The sequence below is a fragment of the Canis lupus genome, chromosome 20, assembly GCF_048164855.1.
Source record: "Canis lupus baileyi chromosome 20, mCanLup2.hap1, whole genome shotgun sequence".
Taxonomy (NCBI): domain Eukaryota; kingdom Metazoa; phylum Chordata; class Mammalia; order Carnivora; family Canidae; genus Canis; species Canis lupus.
In genome coordinates, this window is record NC_132857.1 from 45,552,928 (window position 1) to 45,569,956 (window position 17,029).

The 17,029-nt window shown below is 38.0% G+C and overlaps 1 long non-coding RNA gene across 1 annotated transcript in view; it reads left to right on the plus strand.

The window, feature by feature from the left end:
• Window positions 1-17,029, plus strand: part of LOC140611933 (uncharacterized) — an 84,405-nt gene that overhangs the window by 35,001 nt on the left and 32,375 nt on the right. The window contains exons 2-3 of the long non-coding RNA XR_012013239.1: window positions 5,003-5,104; window positions 5,700-5,763. This is a non-coding gene — a long non-coding RNA (uncharacterized lncRNA). The remainder of the gene's footprint in view (window positions 1-5,002; window positions 5,105-5,699; window positions 5,764-17,029) is intronic.

The following is a 17,029-nucleotide window of genomic DNA, read 5'->3' on the forward strand; positions in this document are numbered from 1 at the left end:
TCAGCCATGGAGGGAGTATTTATATCACAAAAAATCAGCAAATGCTAAAATTGAGGGCTTTTTGGATAGCCAGTCATTAAACATTTACCAGCACATTCTTTCTAATAAGTAATATGGTCACTTGAGGTTTGCTTCATTCAAAGTTTTAGTTTTTGTTTATGGGAGAGCCTGCCCTAATACTAAGAATCTAAAGGACTTAATATAATAATGATTAGGAGGAATGAAATTTGTGCTTGATAGTTCACTTTAAATTCCTGTTCTGCTACTAGTTATATAACATTGGGGATTTGGGGATGTTACATAATGTCTTTAAGTTTCTTCTTCATTTAAAGTCACAGACTTCTTAATTATTTTAAATAAGGTATAGACGGCCCAGGTAGAGAACAGAGGCAAGTACCTCACTCTTAAGCTCTTAGAGGAAAGATAGGAATTACTGCATAGAAAATGTTTTAACTATCAAGACTATGATAAAAGTATCACAAGTAGAGAAAAAAAATCTATGTAAATAATGAAACATAGTTTATGATTTAATTTTTTTCTATATTAGTATAAACATAAAATTTTAATCAAGGCTCCTTTTTCCAACTGAGACAAAGTTATTCTATGCAAATGGAAACAAAAACAAGCTACGGTAACTTATATCAGACAAAATAAACTTTAAAACAAAAACTAACAAGAGACAAAGAAAGTTATTACATAGTGATAAAGGGATCAATTCAACAAGAGGATATGGCAGTTATAAATATCTGTGTACCCAACATGAAAGCACCTAAATATATGAAGCAAATATTAACAGATGTAAGGGATAAATTGACAGTAATATGGTAATAGTAAAAGATTTTAATATCCCACCTGTGTTAATGGATAGATAATCCAGACAGAAAATCAATAAGGAAACATTGGCCTTGAATAACACATTTGACTAGATGTACTTAACAGATATGTACAGAAATTTCCAACCCAAAACAGCAGAATACATATTATTTTCAAGTACATGTGAAACATTCTCCAGGATAGATCACAAGTTAGACCACAACAAATCTCAATAAATTTAATATCTAAATCATATCAAGCATCTTTTCCAAACACAATGGTCTGAAACTAGAAATCAATTATAAGAAAAAAGAAAAACAAACAAACACATGGAAGCTAAACAACATGCTACTAAACAACCAGTGGTTCAACAAAGAAATCAAAGAAATAAAAAGTTACCAAGAGACAAATGAAAATAAAAACAGAAACACAACATTCCAATATCTATGAGACTCAGGAAAAATAGAGTTAAGAGGGAAATTTATATCAATACAGGCCTACCTCAAGAAATAAGAGAAATATCGAAAAAAAAAATCTAACTTTATACCTAAAGGAACTGGCTAAAGGAGAATGAAAAAAGTCCAAAGTTAGCAGAAGGAGGGAAAGAATAAAGATGAGAATGAAAATAGAGACAAAAAATTAGAGAAGATCAATGAAACTAAGAGCTGGTTCTTTGAGCATATAAATAAAATTGATAAAACTTTAGCCAGACTCATCAAGAAAAAGAAAACTCAAATAAATAAAATCAGAAATGAAATGAAAGTCATAACTGACATCACAAAAATACAAAAGATTATGAAATTTTTATAAATAATTACATGCAAACAAATTGGAAAACCACATGCAATCTTCTCCCACAGCATTAGCGAAAAATAGAAAGTCCGAACATATTACTAGAAATGAAATTAAATCAGTAATCAAAAAGTCCCAGAAAATAAAAGTCCAGGAGTAGATGGCTTCATAGGTGAATTTACTAAACACTTAAAGAAGAGTTAATATCTATCCCTCTCAAACTATTCCAAAAATATTGAAGAGCTAAGGATGCTTCCAAATTTATTCTATCAGGCTAGCACAAAAATCATAAGATCATCTCACTAGGTGCAGAAAAAGGATTTGAGAAAATTCAACATCCATTCACAATAAAAACTCTCAAGAAGTGGATATAAAAGGGGTATACCTCAACATAATATAAGCCATATTTAACAAACACATTGCTACATACTCAATGATGGAAAGCTGAAAGTTTTTTTTCTAACATCAGGGACAAGACAAGAATTCCCACTCATGCCACTTTTATTGAACATAGTACTGGAATTACTAGCTATAGCAATCAGACAAGAAAATGAAATAAAAGGCACCAAAATTGGAAAGGATGAAGTAAAACTGTCAGTATTTGCAAATGACAGGATACTATATACAGAAAACCCAAAAGACATAAAAAAATTCTTTGTACTAATAAACTCAGTAAAGTTGCAGAATATAGAATATACAGAAATTTGTTGCATTTCTATATGCTAATAGTGAACTGTCAAAAGTAGAAATTTAGAAAAAAATATGACTGCATCAACAAGTATAAAATATCTAGAATAAATTTAGCCAACAGGTGAAAGACTGGTACTCTGAATATAAGAATATAATTATGTAAGACATTGGTGAAAGAAAGTGAGGATGACACAAATAAACAGAAAGATATATCATAATCGGGGATTGGAAGAGTATTGTTATATTGTCTATATATTGTCTGTATATTACCCAAGGCAATCTAAGATTCAAGCAATTCCTATCACAATACCAATGGCATTTTTCATAGAACAAGAATAAAGAATCCTAAAATTTGTATGGAACCACAGAAGACCCCAAATCGCCAAACCAATCTTGAGAAAGAACAAAGTCTGGAAGTATCACAACCCCAGATTTCAAACTATATTGCAAATCTATAGTAATCAAAAGAGTATAGTACTGGCACGTACACACATAGATCAATGGAGCCAAACAGAGAGCCTAGAAAAAAAAAACTCATGATCAATTAACATATTGGAAAAGAATCAAGAATATACAAAGGGGGGAAGGACAGTCTCTTCCTTAAATGGTGTTGGGAAAACTGGAGAGCTATATGCAGATGAATGAAACTGAACTACTTCTGTACTTTATATACAAAATGAACTCAAGATGGATTAAAGATCTAAATCTTAGACCCAAAACCATAAAACACCTAAATATAAGCTCTTTGTCTTTGGTCTTAGCAGTAATTTTTGGATCTGTCTACTCAGAAAGGACAACAAAATCAAAAACAGACAATAAGGACTACATCAAACTAAAAAGCTTTTGCACAGCAAAGGAAAACATTTATAAGTACAAAAAGGCAACCTACTGAATGGAATAATATATTTGCAAATGATATATTTGATAAGGGGTTAATAACAAAAATATATAAGGGATTTTACAACTCCACACTAAAAAAATCCAATTAAAAAAAAATGGTACAGGACCTAAATAGACTTTTTTCCTCCCAAAGAAGACATACAGATGGTCACAGACATATGAAAAGATATGAAAAGATATTCAATAGCATGCAAATCAAAACCACAATGAGATATCACATCATACCTGCCAGAATGGCTAGCAACAAAAAAACCACAACAAGAAATAACAAATGTTGGCAAGGATGTGGAGGAAAGCTAACCCTCATGCACTGTTGGTGGGACTATAAATTGGTGCAGGGCAGCCCTGGTGGCTCAGTGGTTTAGCACCACCTTCAGCCCAGGGCCTGATCCTGGAGCCCCGGGATTGAGTCCCACCTTAGGCTCCCTGCATGGAGCCTGCTTCTCCCTCTGCCTGTGTCTCTGCCTCTCTCTCTCTCTCTTTGTCTGTCTCTAATAAATAAATAAAATCTTTAAAAAAAATTGGTGCAGCTGCTGTGGAAATATTATGGAGGTTTCTCAAAAATTTAAAAATAGAAATATCAAAATCCAGAAATTCTACTTCTGAGTATTTACCTGAAGAAAATGAAAACACTAATTCGAAAGACATTTACAGTAACATTATTTACAATAGCCAAGATTTGGAAGCAACCTAAGTGTCCACTGATGGATGAATGGATAAAGATGATATGGTATATGTATACATGGGGATATACAATGGACTGTTACTGAGACATAAGAAAGAATAAAATCTTGTTATTTGTTATAACATGGATGGATCTAGAGGGTATTATGCTAGGTTAAATAAGTCAGACAGAGAAAGACAAATACTATACATTATTTCATTTACATGTGAAATTAAAAAATCAAAACAGGGATGCCTGAGTGGCTTGGCGGTTGAGTATCTGCCTTTGGTTCAGGGAGTGATCCCGGGGTCCCCGAATTGAGTCTTTATCAGGGTCGCTGCAAGGAGCCTGCTTCCCCTCTGTCTGTGTCTCTGCCTCTCTCTGTGTGTCTCTCATGAATAAATAAAATCTTTTAAAAAATAAAAACAAATGAATCCCCAAAACAAAACTGAAATGGACTCATGCATTCAAAGACCTGGTGGGTGCTAGAGGGGAGGAAGTGGGGGAGGATGGGCTAAATAGGTGAAGGGGATTAAGAGGTACAAACTTCCATTTATAAAATAAGTCACAGGAATATAGAATACAACATAGAAAATGTAGTCAATAATATTGAATAGCTATGTATAGTGACAGATGGTGACTAGACTTTTCATGTTGATCATTTTGTAATGTGCATATATGTCAAATCAATATATTGTACATCTGAAACCAATAATATTGTATGTCAACTCCACTTAAATTTTAAAAATTAAATTTAAAAAAGGTAACTAGCTTAAAGCCCTGTATAAAGGATGAAATAATTTCTATAAGGCAGGCACCTAGCATTCTGCTCTTGGCACACAGTAAAGTATAATAAGTGATAGCTGCTTTTTAAGATTTGAGAGAGAGAACATGTGGGAAGCCAAAGTGAGCAGGGGGAGGGGCTGAGGGAAAGAACCTCAAGCAGTCTCCCTGCTGAGTGCAGAGCCCAATGTAGGGCTCCATCTCATAACCCTGAGATCATGGCCTAAGCTGAAATCAAGAGGGGGGTATTTAGCTGACTGAGCCACAGAGGCACCTCAATGGTAGCTGTTTCTATTAGCTCTGTGGGGAGCACACACTTTCTGTTGCTATTGAAAAAAATAATCAAATTTCTTTTTTTAGTGTTCATTACAAAAGCAGCTGGAAAAATGCAAGCAGAAAAGACTCTGGAATAACATTTGTTGAAAGCAGCCACCAGGGAGAGAACACATAGCTGCAGAGAAGGTATGTTGGGCCCCATGTGAAATAAAGTCAATGCTTGCTCATGATTTTCCTCACTGATTCTCATAGTTCTCACTGGTAGCCAAGCAGAACAACTTTAGTCCTCATGGAATTTACATTCTACATTACACTAGAGCTCAAACTCCTAGAGCCCCAAGACACCAGTTTATATATTTTTTGTACTCTGCTAAGAATTCAGAATCCTGCTAAACCTAATAATAATTATTCAATATGTAATGATATTAAGGGATACCATATGGTCTTCACTTGGTGGATGGGGCAGTGTGGGGCGGGGGACTTCTGGATTCGCTGTTGGTGTTTCCATGGATAAGATATGAAGGCTCTGAGAATTTGAGTTAGGGTTTGGCCTAAATAGAAGGCAGGAGGAGCTTCTGAAGAAGCAAGGCTTAGACAAGAGGGTAGAGGTATGGCTACCAAAGGGAAAAGACCCATAAAGGACGACCAAGTGGTTTGATATGGCATACAGGCATACTTCCTACATTATGTGCAAAGTAATCATCTCTTTCCCTGTACAAACCTTACCTGACATCTTTATTACTCAGCAAATCTTCTAAGGTTGAATATATGGGATTTGTAGGAGAAGTCACCAAATGCCGCACCTCACCTGAGCAGGAGCAGAAGACAAGAGCAGAGCTGCAAAGGTACCTATGTTACAGTATGTAACCCAAATCCTTTTTCTTTGTTGTTACTGTGTTATGTGTGCCATAGAGCTGCTATTTCTATTCAGGAATTTGACCGAGTGGCCATTGCTCTGTGTATTGTGTGTTAAGAGCCCTGCAAATTGCTGGAAGTAGTTTCACTTGCTGTGGCAGATGCTGCTAATTGCCACCCATCTATTTTTCCATTACTTCCATAAAAACCGAACTCTAAATTTGTATTTAGTGTGACAATATAATCGATTTTCCATTCCTTTTTCCATCTTTCTTTTCCACAAGGTAGGGGTGTGTGATTATGTCCCTGACCATAAGACATATTGGGGTGTGGGACAGAGTTTCCAGCAAAGTTGCAGGTGGGGAGTGCTAATTCAGCTCCACAGTCTCTATCCTTCTTTCCACTTTTCTTGTGATCTGTATTGAAGATAAGATGGCTTGAACCTTAGAATTCATCTTTGTCAAGAAAGAACCTTGAAGATAGAAGCCCTGGAGTGAAGATACTTGAGCAGAAACCTAGAAGGAGTTAGGTGGCTGAGTAATTCATCAAACCATCCAGTGAGACTGGCCTACCTACTTCTTATGTATTTTTATCTCACTGTTACTTCAGACTTTTTCTTTTTGCAGCCAAATTATTCGAATTCATAGTCCTAATATCCCTCTATAAGCTGCCAAACATTACTATTATTTTAATAAGGAATTTTGCTTACAAATAATCCCTAAACATTTCCAGAGACTGTGGACATCCATACGGCTAATGCAAGAAGTATTTTCATCTTTTTTTTATTCATGTTGATTTTATTCATCTAAACAGTTCATTCACTTGCATTTAAGTTTCTGATTTCCCCTAGTGATTATTTGGAGTATATTAAAAGAAAAGAAAATGTAGCCATTATTAAACACTGAGTTGTCTTTTTTTTTAGTTATGTCTTATAAAAAACAAATCATCCTAAAGCATAGGTATTCACTAAAAGCATATAATACTTTAATATCAAAGAAATGGTTAAAAAAACAGTCCTATTATTTTATATAATTTCAGTGAATTTAATTTACTTAATTTAAAAGGTTCAGTCTTCTCCCCTTCATTACTGACATCCTGATTGTGTGGGCAGCACCAAAGGGCTCAGTTTTAAAAACCTGCACTACCTGTCCCTCTCTCAAAACAGCAAAGGACAAGTAATGCAATTTTGGCCAAATAGATAGAAGTACAAGTAGCTGATAGATCTTCCTGAAAATCTCCTTTAAAATAAGTAGACTCAGCACATTTATGCCCTTTTACCCTTTACCATTCTCCTTCTGTCTGGTGCGAGTATGAGAGCTGATGCTGGAGCAGCCAGCTTAAGACCATTAATGAAAAGCCAAAAAAAAATCACAGAAACCTGGACTCAGATACCTTTTAGCAGCAGGCCCAATGCCTGCTAATGCCTGGCTTCAGATTTAACTGTGAGAGTAGATTATAAATCCCCAATGTAAGTTATAGGAAGCCAGGTGGGCAAATTCAATCTCCAACAGTTACACAGCCATAGGGGAAAAAAATAAATAAAAAGGAAGCAAATTATGTGTATTTTAAGAGATGGACTCTAAGAAATGATCATTTTTAAGGACATTTTCAAGTCTGCTTTCCTGTACTTTTAGTTGATGATTGGCAATATTTCATCTTTCCATTGTGTCTTCAATCCTGAGAGGATCTGTAGCATTCTCTTCTTTTTTCCCTATTCTTTAAGAAGAGGTCTCCCTCAGGGAATTATTTCTGAGCCTCTTATTGATAGATAATTGAGATACTGCCTCCAATTCTTTTTTAGTTCCTTTCCCTAATTTGATTCTTTTTCTTCAGCACCTGATTACTTTCCTTCTGACTCTACTCTTCTCCTCTGCTTTTATCTCTTCTCTTAGTTTTTCTTTACCTCTATTTTGTCTTCTCTTTACTTTTCCATTTAATCCATCTTTAAATATATATCGCAATTCTGAAAAATCAGTTATTTTATTCTCTCTTTCCCATCATCCCAAGTGTTTAAGCTACTGAAATTATGGAAAATATAAAGAAGAATCAGTTTAGCAGACAAATATAATGACTCATACTGTCAGTGAACTGGCTATACACACACACTCATATGTATAAACATATATATGTGTATACATACACGTTATATATACTGGTTGGTGCTCTCTTTAGAGAGTCTATTACAAAATGATAACATATCACTGGTAAAAAAATAAAAAAAAGATACAAAAAAAAGAAGCTCTTCTTGGTACATCTTGATCCCAGTGATTTTCATAGCATGACATAGTACTTGCTGGTATAAAATGTCAATTTGTATGTATGTAATACGTGCACTTTTAAAAATTTTATTCTATATCAGACTTAAAGCAATTTCTCCATTTCTTACACTAAACATGACACGAGTCTTAAAGGTGCTTCCTTACTTTAAAATTATTTCTCTAATTTTTTTGTGAACTTGATTTTGGAGCTTTCTCCCAACAACTTCCACCTCCAGTTCTCTCCCAATTTGAAAGCAAAGTACATAAAAATTGGAATACCCATTCACCATCTTTACAATGATTTATATAATAAATCGATCTTGCCATAAAATCATCTCTTTAGGTAAATCTGATGTGGAAATAACAGTGCCTGCAAATTATTTTACTTGTTTATAACTTCAAAATCCTTTACCAGGTTTTAAAGATAATTCATGGTTCATTACCTTAGGGTCATTTCATGACAGCAATTGTGGTTTTCAGAACATAAAAATGCCACACAGTAACTAAATGAATATAAAACAGGCGCCTCAACAGAAAGAAATGAAGCTCGGTTTCAACAGCCTTGCTTGCATCGGAAGAGAAAATGGGCAAGAAAGTAAATTGAACTGACAAGGTGTTGTAAGCTGTAGACGGAAGACTACTACTTCATTAACTTAGCAAAAGATTTTGACCCTTCACAATACCTGTAATAGTTTAGCTGTGTAAGGTGCTTGGCCTCTTTCATTTGAAAACCATTTTCCCAGAAACAGATTTCTGGAAATAGCTTAGCACCACCAAGTTATCCCATTGTGACATCTGGAACTGGCAATGTGATGAAAATGCCAAGAGTGGACATCAGGAGGCTTTTTTTTGCCTCAGTCAAATATGAAAAGACAACAAAACAGCAGTAAACTCTTACTCCCATCTGTGTGAGAGGCTGTCACTGTCTTCTAAGTAGACTTCCACAGCTGTCATCATGCCCTGGAGGTCTCATTGGCAACTTCCTTCCTATGATCTCCACCCAAATCCCCCACCTAAAAAGGCACACAGAAAGGAGCCATCTGATCATGGTCATTCTCATTGTCAAGAGAAAGCATTGAATTCTAAAGGCTTTTCTTTCAGCCTAGGCAGCACATGGGAGCCATGAGAAATCCCAACAAAAATTTGTTATCCAGCAGTTGGCTCCAGGTACTGGTCCAAGCCCCCTCCATACCAATCATTCCTTTTATCCTTTCAACATTGGTTTCTTCATTTTAAGGCTTAAGTAAACCAAGGCCAAGCAATTGTTACTTAGGGTCACACAGTGGGTCGCGGAGCTAGAACGTGAATCTACATGACTCCAGAGAGCTCTTCTGAACAGTTACCAGTACTGCTTTAAGAAAGAAACAAACCAGCCTTAAATATGGCTTCCCAAGTGCTGACCTGGAAATTCAGCCTGTTACCCGTCCCTTTGTTCAGCTCCTCCCCTTCAGTCACTTAGCACCGGCAAACCCTGCAGGGCTGAGTGCTCCTGTAATGACACTGAAAGAGTACATAGATTTCTAAGCAGCTTAGAAACCCTGAGGTTTCCTCCTGGTATTTTTTGAAGTGTTATTCTTTGGGAGGCTGGTCTTTCACCAGTCCTACAGGACAATTACAACTTGTCCGTTGAAGATGCAGCATTATTCTCCCCCCTTTAACCCCGTGGCATTTGCATTTCCTTATCACAATGCACAGGCAGCTACTGATCTGATGGTTAAGCAGGCACTTCATCAGCTGCTCCTGCCCGTACAACCAGTTGCTCTAATCTCTACCAACCAGTTCAGCCCTGCTACTTTTGGGGTGACAGGAATGACGCCAAGTTTCCCTATGCCATTGTGCTCTTTGTCTTCTGCCTCTAACTTCTTCCCTGCTACCACAGACACTTCAACTATGCTCTCTTCTTCCCAAGGAATTTTGATTCAATGTACTTTTCCCTGAAGGTAGTCTGAACCTGCAGCCCTACCCCTTCTCTTACCCTCCAGGTATTCAGGCCTATGGAGTACTACTAAAACTTGCCAAAAGAAAACTGCCTGGCCTTCATAGCCTGTAGTGCCTCTCTGGATTTGGCAAGGGCTTCCAAAATCATTCTGGACAGAAGGAGGAGGAGGATGCAAGAGTGAAATTAATCATCATATCTCTCTGTTTCCTCTCCTACAGTTTGTCATCAAATCTAGGAAGTGCTAGAGCAGTCTATCCAATTAGTCCATAGAGATTATTAGTTAATTCTGACCTATCAGAAAAGAACCTACTCAAAAAAAAAAAAAAAAAAAAGGCCTGGAAATAGCAAATTAAACAGGCTGCTAAATTTAATCAGATAACAGGAAATTACTCAAATAACTGCTTGGCCTATTCTAGCTAATTGGCTTGTTTATTAAGGAATTATGAAAACTATTTTGCACATTAGTTTACTGAAGTTGGGGAGTAAATGCCTGATGCTTCCATTTCAGACTGAATTCAAGAAAAATGGTCCAAATTTTAGGACAGATGAGTTGTGAGCTTAAGAAGTGTATTGCTATTATACCTTAAAATTCAAAATGGAGTGAAGCTTTCCTGATAGCCTGATAGGAAATGAGAAGGATAAATGAGAAAGGAACCAATTGTTCCCCAGAAGCACTCAGGTTAGATCTGGAAAGTCTTTAATTTGCTGCTTTCCTGTGTTGAATGCCAAATTGATAGGAGAGATGCTTTATTTGGATATGGACTTTGGCTTGAAGTAGTATTTTTTCACATATTTGGAATTTATATTGGTCACTGCATTTGAGGCTGAAAAACAGTTCAGTTAGCACCGTGGGTGGTTAGCAATAATCAGACTAAGTGCCTTGATGGCATTGCTAAACTGAGTCAATATCAGAAGGTTATCAGCAACGGCTATGTTAAAATACAAAGGCTATTATCAAAAGAGAAGAGAGTTTTAGTTCCTACTTGATCTAATCTATATGCTAGGGTTTCACAGGAGGCAAAATACAGCAGCTCCAGGTTCTGTGTGTTTTTTTTTTTTTTTTTAAAAAAAAAAAAACAACATAAAGAGACTGAGAAGTATATGTTATTTCCTTACTCAAAGGAATAAATATAAAGGAGGATGTTTAGGAATTGGAATCATTTTGGGCACTTGGGTGGCTCAGTAGGTTAAGCATCTAACTCTAATTTCAGCTTGGGTCATGATCTTGGGCTCTGTGCTGAGCATGGAGCCTGCTTGAGATTTTCCCTCTTTCCTTCTACCCCTCCCCTACCTCCCTGCTCACACACTCTCTCTGTAAAAAATAAAAATGAAAAAATAAAATAAAATAAATAAAAAATAAATAAAATAAAATAAAATAAAATAAAATAAAATAAAATAAAAATAAAATAAAATAAAAATAAAATAAAATAAGGAATTGGAATCATTTTAAAGAAAGAGCTAACCGGGATCCCTGGGTGGCGCAGCGGTTTGGCGCCTGCCTTTGGCCCAGGGCGCGATCCTGGAGACCCGGGATCGAATCCCACGTCGGGCTTCCGGTGCATGGAGCCTGCTTCTCCCTCTGCCTGTGTCTCTGCCTCTCTCTCTCTCTCTCACTGTGTGCCTATCATAAATAAATAAAAAATTAAAAAAAAAAAAAAAAAGAAAGAGCTAACCAACTGAGGTTAGAATAATATGGAGTGAATATTGGTTTTGTATCTGTACATTCATATATTCAAGGGATCCCAGGAACCATGAAATTTGCTTCCATGAAATGTTGCCAGATACATGATACTTGGGCAATAAAACAGTTTATCTTCAGAAGAGGTTGTGAGCTGAGACGTGAATACATATTTGTGTGACATTAAGACACCTGTCTCTAAATGCTTTTAAAAGTGTTGATAGTAGAGCCTGATATGAAGATTTGGTCTTATACAAAATATGAAAGGTCATAGTTCTTGGATAGTTCCATAATATGGGACGTGGACTAATAAGACAGGAGGGCCTCAAGTTCCTTCCACTGAGAGGAAATTAATGGAGGGTTTCGCTGCCGATGTACTTGTGGTAAGAAGATGCTTATGTTATATTGACTGTACTTAATTTTAAAATAGCACAGACAGTAAGTGTGTATTGTTTTTAATCTCTAACTTAAGGGTGCTGAGTGAACATTCCAAGTTCTTTGACTGGACTCTACTAGCCTGTAACTATGTGCATTCCTAGTCCAGAAGCTTTGTGTTTTTGTCCTCAATCAACATCAGAGCCCTTAAAAGCTAACATATTGGATGATAAAATGTGCTTTCATCAGTGAACCAAGTGGCATTTAAGATGGGTGTGGAGAGAGTTATTGTTCATGGTGACATGTCTCACTCCAAAACTTTTGTAAGAATGGAGAATAAGAATCAGCACACCCAATAGTCTGTCCTATAGGATATAATCTTAGATTTAGGATTCTGAAATTAAATCTGTATTTTACCACTGTATTAGCATTCTCCAGAGAAATAAATTTTTTTTTAATTTTTATTTACTTATGATAGTCATACACAGAGAGAGAGAGAGAGAGAGAGAGAGGCAGAGACACAGGCAGAGGGAGAAGCAGGCTCCATGCACCGGGAGCCCGATGTGGGATTTGATCCCGGGTCTCCAGGATTGCGCCCTGGGCCAAAGGCAGGCGACAAACCGCTGCGCCACCCAGGGATCCCTCTCCAGAGAAATAGAACCAATAGGATATTAAATATATAATTATCATAAAGAATTGGCTAAAAGCAATTACAGAGGCTGGCCAGATCCAAGATCTGTAGTGGACAAGCTAGAGATCCAGGAGAGCCAATGATGTAAGTTCTAGTCTGAAGGCGGCTGGCCTGAAACCCAGACAGAGCTGATGTTTCAGTTTTTTGTTTTGTTTTGTTTTTTTTAAGATTTATTTATTTATTCATTCTCAGAGAGAGGGAGAGAGGCAGAGACACAGGCAGAGGGAGAAGCAGGCTCCGTGCAGGGAGCCCAACACAAGACTCGATTCTGGGTCTCCAGGATCACGCCCTGGGCTGCAGGCAGTGCTAAACCCCTGCACCACCGGGGCTGCCCTGATGTTTCAGTTTAAATCTAAGGTCAAGATAAAACCAGTGTCTCTCTTTAGAGATAGTTAGGCAGAAGGAATTCCCTATTATCTGGGGAAAGGTCGGTTTGTTTGCTCTATTCAGGCCTTCAACTGATTGGGAGGGCAAGTGCTGGATCTAGGCTTATCCCCTCCCCATATAATTAATTAGGTCTGTGTTTATATGTTCCCATATCATCCTATACTTCCTTTTTCAGAGTAATCAATTCCCTTGTAACTGTTCAGCATCTGTGTCCTATTTGACTCCGAATTAGCTGAAGGTAGGGATGGTGTGCCTTGGACTTTGTTGCCAATGTCTGGTACATACTGTTCTCAACTAGAACTGATCCTTGAACACCACCAGTTGGAACTGCACAGGCTGACTTATACTAATTGTTTTTTGATAAATATAGTACAATACTGCAGAAGTATTTTTTAATGATTTTTTAGCATTTTGTTTTTCCCTATGTTACCTTATTATAAGAATACAACATATAGACTCTCTGTTCCTCCCCTTTCGACAGACAGCCGCATCTTCTAGTGCAGTGCCAGTCGTGTCCCCAAGACACAATGGTGAAGGTCAGAGTGAATGGATTTGGCCATATTGGGTGCTTGGTCATCAAGGCTGCTTTTAACTCTGGCAAAGTGGATATTGTCACCATCAATGACCCCTTCATTGACCTCAACTACATGGTGTACCAACGGCAAATCCCATGGCATGGTCAAGGCTGAGAACAGGAAACTTGTCATCAATGGGAAGTCCATCTCCATCTTCCAGGAGTGAGATCTTGCCAACATCAAATGGGGTGATGCTTGTGCTGAGTATGTTGTGGAGTCCACTAGGGTCTTTACCACCATGGAGAAGGCTGGGGCTCACTTGAAAGGCGGGGCCAAGAGGGTCATCATCTCTGCTGCTTCTGCTGATGCCCCCATGTTTGTGATAGGTGTGAACCCCAAGAAGTATGACAACTCCCTCAAGATTGCCAGCAATGCCTCCTGCACCACCAACTGCTTGGCTCCTCTAGCCAAAGTCATCCATGACCACTTCGGCATTGTGGAGGGCCTCATGACCACTGTCCATGCCATCACTGCCACCCCAAAGACCATGGACGGCCCCTCTGGGAAGCTGTGCATGATGGCCGAGGGGCTGCCCAGAACATCATCCCTGCTTCCACTGGTGCCACCAAGGCTGTGGGCAAGGTCATCCCTGAACTGAATGGGAAGCTCACTGGAATGGCCTTCCGAGTCCCCACCCCAACGTGTCAGTTGTGGATCTGACCTGCCACCTGGAGAAAGCTGCCAAACATGACGACATCAAGAAGGTGGTGAAGCAGGCATTAGAGGGCCCCCTCAAGGGCATCCTGGGCTACACTGAGGACCAGGTTGTCTCCTGCGACTTCAACAGTGACACCTACTCTTCCACCTTCGACATCGAGGCTGGCATTGCCCTCAATGACTACTTCGTCAAGCTCATTTCCTACTATGACAATGAATTCTGCCACAGCAACTGGGTGGTGGACCTCATAGTCCACATGGCCTCCAAGGAGTAAGAGCCTCCTGGACTACCAGCCACAGCAAAAACAAGAGGAAGAGAGAGGCCCTCAGCTGCTGGGGAGTCCCTGCCCCAATTTAATCCCCCAACACACTGAGAATCTCCTGACCTTCAATTTATATCCCAGACCCCAAGGAAGGGGAGGCGCTTGGGGAGCCCTACCTTGTCATGTACCATCAATAAAGTATACTGTAGCCCCCCCCCAAATAATATGATATATAACACTGCTTTAACAACAACAACAACAACAAAAGCCCACCTACATTAGGAAAAACAATCTGCTTTACTCTATCCATTTAACGGTTAAATTCATCCAGAAACACCCTCACAGAAACACTGAGGATAACGTATGAACAAGTATCTGGGCACTCCAAAGTCCAATCAAGCTAATAGATAAAATTGACCATCACAACTACCTAAGAATTTTGACATTTGTCCCAAGCAAAACATTAAGTCATTGCTGCTTTAGAATGAGGTCACATCCATCTAAAATAATTATATACAGTGATGTTAGAACAATGAAATGGTCAGAGACCTGAACTGAATCAGTATTACTGAACAAATTCCATGGTTTTTGTGCATGCATGCTAATATAGCTTGATCCTACATGGAAGAATTTTTCATTGTCACTTGCTGCTTGTGGTGGTAAGACTATAAGGGGGATACCAAAGCTCCCAAACCCCTCTAAGCTACTGGAGACTTCCCACTATCAACCAAGAAAGAACCTCTTAATTGTGAATAACCCTACATTGGCTCATGTTAGATTGCAGCACAACTTCTATAAAATCTCCAGGCAGAAAATGACTTTTTCCACTGAAGAGGTTTTGAAATGCCCTTGCATCTCAATAGCACCCAAGATAATACTGATGTCACAGAGAGGACATGGGTGACAGAGAGCACAGCCACATCCCTGAGGTAAAGAGTAGAGGCTTCAAAAGCCCACAGCTATATTTGATAATATGAAAACTAGGATGCTAGCATTGCACAGAACCTGTAGGAGTAAAATGCAGCTTCTATGGAAATCAATTGCCAGTGGGTGTCCCATGAGCAAAGGGAGAAATAAATAATTAGGACCCAAACAAAGAAGTAGACATCAGAGCACACCCAAACAAGAGAATTCAGAGAACAGCGGGACTAGTCCCTTATTACATGCTTAGAGATTATTATCAGTTCCATGGTAATTAGAACTGCAAATAGGCCAAGAGCCACTGAATTACTTTACAGCTCGTTATATGTGTGTAGATGGAATTTTATGTAGTTCTTATAGGAGAGGACAAAAGAGAGATAATATTTCCCAATTAAAGAACCCTCCATATTTTGTTATGGGATGAATGGAAACCACCTTATAAAATTAGACTCAAGATTCTGGTGCCCTGAGTGGATTAGCCAGCTAAGCAGTTATATTTGTATGATACAGTCCTAATGGGGCTTAATTCTGTCCTTGTACATGCTATCCAAAGGAAGAACAATATAGCCCAAGAAACAAAAATCAAAACTATTTCAAAAATAAGTATTTTATCCGACTGTACTTTTTAACTCCCTAGAAATAAATTTCCTTTCCTAAATATTTTATACTTACCACTAAATGTGAAATCTCTTTGCTTTACCTGAGGACATCTCAGCAAGATTGGGAAGGAAAGACAATTGTAGAACTACTTTACATGATGCTTGCTCAACTGACTTTATAATGCGATGTATGTCCTGAGACGGAGAATATGTACTTTTAGAAAACATAGTAATTCTTATCAACCTTGCAGTGTTTGCTTTAGTAAATCAGTACATCAACATCTAAAACTGTGTATTCAGATAGAGAATAGTAGGTGGTTTCCTCCGTAGAATAGTCTTTTGTGTACTTGACATCTCTTTTTCAACTTACATTTAGCCTCCTACTCATTTCTTCATATCTTATCTCCTCAGGACAGTTGGGATTTATTTGGATTATTAATGTCTCCTTTACAGGGGTATTATCCCCACAAGGCTATTTCTTATTCTGATATGAGCATATAAAGCTAATCTAAACATAGTGACATCTTTGACATTAGAAGAAAATCTGTTCCGAAAAACATCCTGGTGAGACTTGAGGAGGGCGGGGTGGGGCGCCGAGAGGTAAGGAGCACAATGTGCTCTCCAATCAATCCAGCGCTCCAGGGAGATTCCTAGAGCGATTTTAGGATGAACATTTTCACCTCATGGAAAAACCAAAGCAGTTTTAATTGTACATAACATTAATTTGTAAGTTAGAGATACTGAGACTGAATGTGATTTATGTGTGGAATTTACTCTGGATTCTCAAAACATGGTATCATGCCCATCTCTACATACTGAGTGGTGATGGCAAAGACACTGTGGGTTCTTTGTATTATAACTAAGTCATGTATCTGGAGTTTTACTCCCTCAGCAAGATAACTTTTTCCATTAC